We start from the raw sequence: 10003 nt of genomic DNA on the forward strand, positions 1-10003 counted from the left end.
TAGACACCTCGGTAGCTTTATAGCAAACATAGCTACAACATTCACTCTCTTTACACTGTTTTGGTGTATATTAGTCGCTGTGTATTAAACACACTTCTGTCGTATGTACGTGTTGGCCCATTTAATGATATATGTACGTTGTTTGTCAGCTAGCTGGTTTGCTAAATTAGCTTAGAGCTAGGCTAGTTGCTAATGCTAGCTAGCGAACATCTCCGACCATGAGTTCACTAAGTTACTCTCCTCCTGCTAAAGAAGAGGAGGTCTTCTGGACGGAGAAAGAAGTTCTCCTGAAAAGAGGAGGAGGAAGAGAAGGATGTTTCAATACAAAAACAAGTAGAGGGTGAGGCTGTTACCGTGAAAGAAGAAGAGAAAGACGTTTCAGTGAAAGAAAAGGAAGACTCGTTCAGAGTGAAAGAGGAGGAGGATGTTACAGTAAAAGAAGGGGAAGCGGAGAGAGAGGAGGCAGCAGTTTATGGAGTGAAAGAGGGGGAGGGGAGATGACTGTCACATCGAAAAAGGAGGAGGAGGACGAAGAGGAGGAAACTGGATATCTGGGCCCGGTTTCCCCAACGCATCTTAACGCATCCTATGGTTCTGACGGTGAACTCAGCCATAAGATGGTTTTGAGAAACCGGGCCGTGATTAACTCTAGTAAGTACTGTCTTAAAAACAGAGGCACAAACTCTGCAGTTGTTGAACTGATGTGTGGTGTTAAAGGGGAAATATGTAATTGCTACATTTATATTATTTATAGCCATTGATTCTTGAAGAATATAACACATACCTCATGAGCTTAGTTCAACTGTTGTACCCCATCAGAACCCCAAATAAGATTTTTTACACCAATGTTTAGAAACAATGTGAATCAACACTGTTTAGCCTCAACATGGTTAAAACTATCATGCTGATTTCATGGATGGTCAGTCCTTGCATCCGTAGGTCTGTCTATGAATTTGAGAGTAGTTACATTTCTCCAGACCCATCCATCATCTTATTACCAAAACAGTGGTGAAATGACATCTTTGTTATTGTTTGAACTGCAGATTGGTTGATCGATTGATTTGGCTTTTTTAAAGGGACAACCTAGGATTTAAACAGCAACAAAATGGCTGCCCTGAGACTTGGTTTGGTAAACAGCTGAGGGATGGGGGCTGGAGAAATGTAACCACTCTCACATTCAATTCATTGCCCTCGTGCGCCTATTTTAGCAAACACAGAAAGGGGCCTATATTGGTGACCAAAGGTTGTCTGGCACACTGCTTAGGGGTTCAGCAACTATAATAACTTATTTCTAGCCGACAATCATCGATGTTACGACTAATGTGAAAACATGACAAAATATGACTATTGTTGCTCACTTGATTGTCTCAAGACAATTGTCAAATAATTTTAACATTCATTACAGACGTCAATTGTTGTACAACATCATGGCTACGCTGTTGGCATCACCTTTTACAGTGGATTTCTGCTGTTGTGGGCCTTTAACCATCTGTCTGACTTGTTGTTCACACAGGAGAGAGACGTGACTATCGTGGATCCTCTGGGGAGCCTCAACAACATCATGAAGCTGACGAGGCAGGGATGAGTCCCTCCCGATCAGAACACCTCAAGAAACACCAGTGGAGACCAACAGGGAAGAAATCGCACTGCTGCTCTAACTGTGGGAAGAGTTACTTAAGATCAAATTCACTAAAAGTACACATGAGAATTCACACTGGAGAGAAACCTTACAGCTGTGATCAATGTGGAAAGAGTTTTACTACATCTAGCCATCGGATTGTACACCAGAGAACACACACAGGAGAGAAACCTTACAGCTGTTATCAATGTGGGAAGAATTTTACTCAGTCAAGCAACCTGGTATCACACCAGAGAACACACACAGGAGATAAACCTTATAGTTGTGAACAATGTGGGAAGAATTTTACAACATCCAGCCATCTGATTATACACCAGAGAACACACACAGGAGAGAAACCTTATAGCTGTGAACAATGTGGGAAGAATTTTACTACATCTAGTCATCTGATTGTACACCAGAGAACACACACAGGAGAGAAACCTCATAGCTGTGAACAATGTGGGAAGAATTTTACTACATCTAGTCATCTGATTGTACACCAGAGAACACACCCAGGAGAGAAACCTCATAGCTGTGAACAATGTGGGAAGAATTATACTACATCTAGCCATCTGATTGTACACCAGAGAACACACACAGGAGAGAAACCTCATAGCTGTGGTCAATGTGACAAGAGATACTCTGATAAAAGATCTCTGATCAAACATCAGAAAATACATTAATGATGGAGTTGTTTCATGATATCAATGAATTAATGTCACAATGTAGAATGTTTAAACATTGTAGTAGGAGTATTTTAATGATGTCACAATGTAGAATGTTTAAACATTGTAGTAGGAGTATTTTAATGATGTCACAGTGTAGAATGTTTAAACATTGTAGAAGGAGTATTTTAATGATGTCACAATGTATAATGTTTAAACATTGTAGTAGGAGTATTTTAATGATGTCACAGTGTAGAATGTTTAAACATTGTAGAAGGAGTATTTTAATGATGTCACAGTGTAGAATGTTTAAACATTGTAGAAGGAGTATTTTAATTATGTCACAATGTAGAATGTTTTAACATTGTAGTAGGAGTATTTTAATAATGTCACAATGTATAATGTTTAAACATTGTAGAAGGAGTATTTTAATGATGTCACAATGTATAATGTTTTAACATTGTAGTAGGAGTATTTTAATAATGTCACAATGTAGAATGTTTTCACATTGTAGTAGGAGTATTTTAATGATGTCACAATGTAGAATGTTTAAACATTATAGTAGGAGTATTTTAATGATGTCACAATGTAGAATGTTTAAACATTGTAGTAGGAGTATTTTAATGATGTCACAATGTAGAATGTTTTAACATTATAGAAGGAGTATTTTAATGATGTCACAATGTAGAATGTTTTAACATTGTAGCAGGAGTATTTTAATGATGTCACAATGTATAATGTTTTAACATTGTAGAAGGAGTATTTTAATGATGTCACAATGTAGAATGTTTAAACATTGTAGTAGGAGTATTTTAATGATGTCACAATGTAGAATGTTTTAACATTGTAGAAGGAGTATTTTAATGATGTCACAATGTAGAATGTTTAAACATTGTAGAAGGAGTATTTTAATAATGTCACAATGTAGAACTCTAAATGTTTGCCCCCTGTTCAATTGATTTCTGCATGATATGGATATTAGCCTCAGGGGGAAAATCCAGGCTCTGAATTGAAAGAGTGATATTTATATGATATAACAGAAAGTGACTCACACAAAAAGAGCTGTGTTACACTTACAGCATTGGTGACCCACTTGAATCAAAATGTAGCTAGATGTTTTCTACAAGTTGTCCTCTAACCAGTGATGTACACATTATTCCCAGATTCCATGTGTTTTTTGAGCTGTTAGTTTTAACAGGACAAACTCATCTCCCCACTCTCACACAAATGATTTCAACATGATATCGATGAGGGATGAAAAATAAGTGTTGTGTTCCTTTGTTTAACGACCTCTAAATGTAAATGCATCTCTCCAAAATGTAGCTGACTGTCTTCTGCAGGTTGTCCTCTAACCAGGGAGGTAAAATATATCTCCCATTTCCATGTGTTTTTCGTTGTGTTAGTTTCAACAGCACCAACAACCTGATTTGTCCTCTAACCAGAGAGGTAAAATATATCTCCCATTTCCATGTGTTTTTAGTTGTGTTAGTTTCAACAGCACCAACAACCTGATTTGTCCTCTAACCAGGGAGGTAAAATATATCTCCCATTTCCATGTGTTTTTAGTTGTGTTAGTTCCAACAGCACCAACAACCTGATTTGTCCTCTAACCAGGGAGGTAAAATATATCTCCCATTTCCATGTGTTTTTTAGTCGTGTTAGTTTCAACAGCACCTACAACGTGATTTTCCCCCTAAATGATATCAGTGATTTATTGCTACTTGTCAAAACAACAGTGTTTCTGGTGCTGGTGCATTTTAAAAGGTGCTTGTTTAAGTAATATGATTATTGTTGCAGATGTTTGTGCAGATGGTACATTTTATGTTTAGGTTTTCAGTATCACAAATGGTTTCTGCATATTGGTTATTGATTTGGACACATTAAAGCTGTGTTTTGACATTGGGCTGTACCACCAAGATAAATGTCATTGAAAAGACGTTGAAAAGAAGACGATACCCAACGTCCAATATACGTTTGGTTTTAGTTGAAGGTTGTAAATATTTATTTTCAGGTTGTTGTTAATAACGACTTGAAAACAACTTAATTTCAATGTTCTTGCAGTTTAGACACATTGACTGTTGTTGAAAATATTGAATCAACTATTTCACCAGAACCTGTGAATTCAACTAGACTTTATTACAAACAGTAACAAAGCTGAACAATTCCATGGAAGAACTGACTCTTCATTCTTAGTAGTTGGCTTTTATACAGTCTGACCCTTATATAACATTCTAACCACTACCCTGCTGCCCCAATAATACACTATATACATGTAATATAGCCTATACAGTCTGATCCTTACATAACATTCTAACCACTACCCTGCTGCCCCAATAATACACTAAATACATGTAATATAGCCTATACAGTCTGATCCTTATATAACATTCTAACCACTAGGCTACCCTGCTGCCCCAATACTACACTAGATACATGTAATATAGCCTATACAGTCTGATCCTTACATAACATTCTAACCACTACCCTGCTGCCCCAATAATACACTATATACATGTAATATAGCCTATACAGTCTGATCCTTACATAACATTCTAACCACTACCCTGCTGCCCCAATAATACACTATATACATGTAATATAGCCTATACAGTCTGACCCTTACATAACATTCTAACCACTACCCTGCTGCCCCAATAATACACTATATACATGTAATATAGCCTATACAGTCTGATCCTTACATAACATTCTAACCACTAGGCTACCCTGCTGCCCCAATAATACACTAAACACATGTAATATAGCCTATACAGTCTGATCCTTACATAACATTCTAACCACTACCCTGCTGCCCCAATAATACACTATATACATGTAATATAGCCTATACAGTCTGATCCTTACATAACATTCTAACCACTAGGCTACCCTGCCGTCCCAATATTGTGAGAGGTGATATTCTCCTGGACCAGAAAGCATCACAGGTGATATTCTCCTGGACCAGACAGCATCACAGGTGATATTCTCCTGGACCAGACAGCATCACAGGTGATATTCTCCTGGACCAGACAGCATCACAGGTGATATTCTCCTGGACCAGACAGCTGGGTGAATACACTATATATACAATAGTATGTGGACACCCCTTCAAATTAGTAGATTGGGCCATTTCAGCCACACCAGTTGCTGACAGGTGTTTAAAATTAAGCACACAGCCATGCACTCTCCATAGACAAACATTGGCAGTAGAATGGCCTTACTGACAATCTCAGTAACTTTGAACGTGGCACCGTTACAGGATGGCACCTTTCCAACAAGTCAGTTTGTCAAATTCCTGCCTTGCTGGAGCTGCCTGGTCGACTGTAAGTGCTGTTATTGTGAAGTGGAAACATCTGGGACCAACAACGGCTCAGCTAAGAAGTAGTGGGCCACACAAGCTCACAGAACAGGACCGCCGAGTGCTGAAGAGTGTAACGTGTAAAAATCGTCTGTACTTGGTTGCAACACTCACTAACGAGATCCAAACTGCCTCTGGAAGCAACATCAGCACAAGAAACTGTTTGTCAGGAGCTTCCTGAAATGGGTTTCCACGGCCGAGCAGCTGCATACAAACCTAAGATCAATATGGGCAATGTCAAGCGTCGGCTTGAGTGGTGTAAAACTCACAGCCACTGGACTCTGGAGCAGTGGATACGTATTCTCTGGAGTAATGAATCATCTTCACCTTCTAGCAATCCAACACACTAATCTGGGTTTGGAGGATGCCAGGAGAACGCTACCTGCCCTAATGCATAGTGACAACTGTAAAGTTTGGTGGAGGAGGAATAATGGTCTGGGGTTGTTTTTCATGGTTCGGTCCCCTTAGTTTCAGTTAAGGGAAATCTTAATGCTACAGCATAGAATGACATTCTAGAGGAATCTGTGCTTCCAACTTTGTGGCAACAGTTTGGGGAAGGCCCTTTCCTGTTTCAGCATGACAACGCCCCTGTACACAAAGCGAGTTCCATACATGAATGGTTAGTTGAGATTGGTGTGGAAGAACTTCACAAAGCCCTGACCTCAATGACGTTGAACGCCTTTAGGATGAATTGGAACGCCGACTGCGAGCCAGGCCAAATCGCCCAACATCAGTTTCCGACCTCACTAATGCTCTTGAGGCTGAATGGAAGCAAGTCCTCACAGCAATGTTCCAACATCTAGAGGAAAGCCTTCCCAGAAGAGTTGTGGCTGTTATAGCAGCAATGTTCCACAATCTAGTGGAAAGCCTTCCCAGAAGAGTGGAGGCTGTTATAGCAGCAATGTTCCAACATCTAGTGGAAAGCCTTCCCAGAAGAGTGGAGGCTGTTATAGCAGCAATGTTCCAACATCTAGTGGAAAGCCTTCCCAGAAGACTGGAGGCTGTTATAGCAGTAAAGGGGGACCAACTCCATGCAAATTCCCATGATTTTGGAATGAGATGTTAGATGAGCAGGTGTCCACATACTTTTGGTGATTTAGTGTACATATTCCACTCTCTCCCTGAGTCCAGGCCCCAGACCGACAGACAGACAGACAGACAGACAGACAGACAGACAGACAGACAGACAGACGGCTGGACGGACAGACAGACAGACAGAACTACTAGCCACCCCTCCACTCTCTCCCTGAGTCCATGCCCCAGACAGACAGACAGACAGGCAGACAGACAGACAGAACTACTAGTCACCCCTCCACTCTCTCCCTGAGTCCATGCCCCAGACAGACAGACAGACAGAACTACTAGCCACCCCTCCACTCTCTCCCTGAGTCCATGCCCCAGACAGACAGACAGACAGAACTACTAGCCACCCCTCCACTCTCTCCCTGAGTCCATGCCCCAGACAGACAGACAGACAGGCAGACAGACAGACATAACTACTAGTCACCCCTCCACTCTCTCCCTGAGTCCATGCCCCAGACAGACAGACAGACAGAACTACTAGCCACCCCTCCACTCTCTCCCTGAGTCCATGCCCCAGACAGACAGACAGACAGAACTACTAGTCACCCCTCCACTCTCTCCCTGAGTCCATGCCCCAGACAGACAGACAGACAGAACTACTAGTCACCCCTCCACTCTCTCCCTGAGTCCATGCCCCAGACAGACAGACAGACAGAACTACTAGCCACCCCTCCACTCTCTCCCTGAGTCCATGCCCCAGACAGACAGACAGACAGAACTACTAGCCACCCCTCCACTCTCTCCCTGAGTCCATGCCCCAGACAGACAGACAGACAGAACTACTAGCCACCCCTCCACTCTCTCCCTGAGTCCATGCCCCAGACAGACAGACAGACAGACAGACAGACCTACTAGTCACCCCTCCACTCTCTCCCTGATTCCAGGCCCCAGACAGACAGACAGACAGACAGACAGAACTACTAGTCACCCCTCCACTCTCTCCCTGATTCCAGGCCCCAGGCAGACAGACAGACAGACAGACAGACCTACTAGTCACCCCTCCACTCTCTCCCTGAGTCCAGGCCCCAGACAGACAGACAGACAGACAGAACTACTAGTCACCCCTCCACTCTCTCCCTGATTCCAGGCCCCAGACAGACAGACAGACAGACAGACAGACAGACCTACTAGTCACCCCTCCACTCTCTCCCTGATTCCAGGCCCCAGACAGACAGACAGACAGACAGACAGACAGACAGACAGACAGACAGACAGACCTACTAGTCACCCCTCCACTCTCTCCCTGATTCCAGGCCCCAGACAGACAGACAGACAGACAGACAGACAGACAGACAGACCTACTAGTCACCCCTCCACTCTCTCCCTGATTCCAGGACCCAGACAGACAGACAGACAGACAGACAGACCTACTAGTCACCCCTCCACTCTCTCCCTGATTCCAGGCCCCAGACAGACAGACAGACAGACAGACAGACAGACAGACAGACAGACAGACCTACTAGTCACCCCTCCACTCTCTCCCTGATTCCAGGCCCCAGACAGACAGACAGACAGACAGACCTACTAGTCACCCCTCCACTCTCTCCCTGATTCCAGGCCCCAGACAGACAGACAGACAGACAGACAGACCTACTAGTCACCCCTCCACTCTCTCCCTGAGTCCAGGCCCCAGACAGACAGAACAGCAACAGCGTCAGAACTATAGCAGTCTTCATTCTGAAATGACTCTGGTCTTCTTCAGAAGTAGTGCAGTGGCCTACAGGGTTCAGAACTCACCTTTTTAAACACTTCTTATCACTCATATCATGAGGTTTCACATGTGTTTGGTTACATAGTGCCCAATGTGTCCCTCCCTGGAGCCCGAAGGCCCCAGGCTCACCAGCATTACTCTCCATCCTGCACCATCATTACACACACCTGCTCCCCCCCCCCCCCCTCCCCCTCCCCCTCCCTGGAGCCCGAAGGCCCCAGGCTCAACAGCATTACTCTCCATCCTGCACCATCATTACACACACCTGCTCCCCCCCCCCTCCCCCTCCCCCTCCCTGGAGCCCGAAGGCCCCAGGCTCAACAGCATTACTCTCCATCCTGCACCATCATTACACACACCTGCTCCCCCCGTCACGCGCATCAACGATTATTGGACCTGGACTCAGTCACCTCTGTCATTACCTTCCCTACATCTGTCTGGTTCCCGATCTGTTCCCTGCTTCAGCATTAATTGTGGTTTGTGGTTTTGTACCCGTGTGCTGACGCTGTTCTTGTCTTTGTCTGTTCCTGATTAAATGTTGATTCCACGTACCTGCTTCTCATCTCTGGCGTATGTCCTGACACATTGTTCTTCTGAGTGATAAAACAGCAAACATTAAGAGAGTTTACTTATCAGACCCACATATATAATAAATATACTATAATATACTATATTCATATGCTTTTAGTACTCACACATGAATCATATCCTGTTTTCAGGTCATGTGTTGTTTTGAGCCAGCAGTAAAAACACACTGACAGGACAGTTCCTCTTATGGCCACTAGGTGGTAATCTGGTGTCAGAGACGCAGGACTGGAGACCAGAAGGAATCATTGTCCCAATTATCACTCCTTTCTCCTGAAGTGTGCACTTGTTCACTTCACTGAAATGCCCACTTGATTATAGTAGAGTCCTCTGAGTGGAACGGTTTGACAAACAGTACCTCCTCTCCCTCTCCTCCCCCCTCTCCTCTTCTCCCCCCTCTCCTCTTCTCCCCTCTCCCTCTCCTCTTCTCCCCCCTCTTCTCTTCTCCCCCCTCTCCCTCTCCTCTTCTCTCCTCTCCTCTTCTCCCTCTCCTCTCCTCTCCTCTCCTCTTCTCTCGTCTCCTCTTCATCTTTTTTGTCACTGACTTCTCACCAGTGATGTCATCATAACCAGTAACCATCCCCCCCTTCTCCTGCTCTAACATGAGACTTCATCAGTACTAATTTTGGGTGCTGGTACTGTTTTTATTGAGGTGCTGGAGCATTAAGCCAATATTCTATAAGAGGTGAACTCAAGCAGTAGAAAGTTAGAGATGATATTATAGGACACACTCTGTGTAACTTTGCTGCTCTGTCAGCAGTTTCCTGTGGAGTTTTTTTAACATATCAGTTTGCTGTCGTGTGTTCAACCACTGATCCAAGATAAGTTGCTAAGAAGTTAATCTCACATCATTGAAGTTAGGACGTAATGAGAGAGAAGTCATATAGCCTAGCAGTATTTTCCACTCTTCAGTCCTCTCTTTATGACAGCAGACTGTGGAGCCCAAGTTAGAGACAGATATGATACCTGCAGTGGTACTG

The 10003-nt window shown here is 43.4% G+C and overlaps 1 pseudogene; it reads left to right on the plus strand.

Moving 5' to 3' along the window:
- Positions 1–2453, plus strand: LOC139394600 (zinc finger protein 180-like; annotated as a pseudogene).
- The last annotated feature ends 7550 nt before the right edge of the window (positions 2454–10003 follow it).

The sequence above is a fragment of the Oncorhynchus clarkii genome, unplaced genomic scaffold (assembly GCF_045791955.1).
Source record: "Oncorhynchus clarkii lewisi isolate Uvic-CL-2024 unplaced genomic scaffold, UVic_Ocla_1.0 unplaced_contig_1596_pilon_pilon, whole genome shotgun sequence".
In the NCBI taxonomy this organism is placed as follows: domain Eukaryota; kingdom Metazoa; phylum Chordata; class Actinopteri; order Salmoniformes; family Salmonidae; genus Oncorhynchus; species Oncorhynchus clarkii.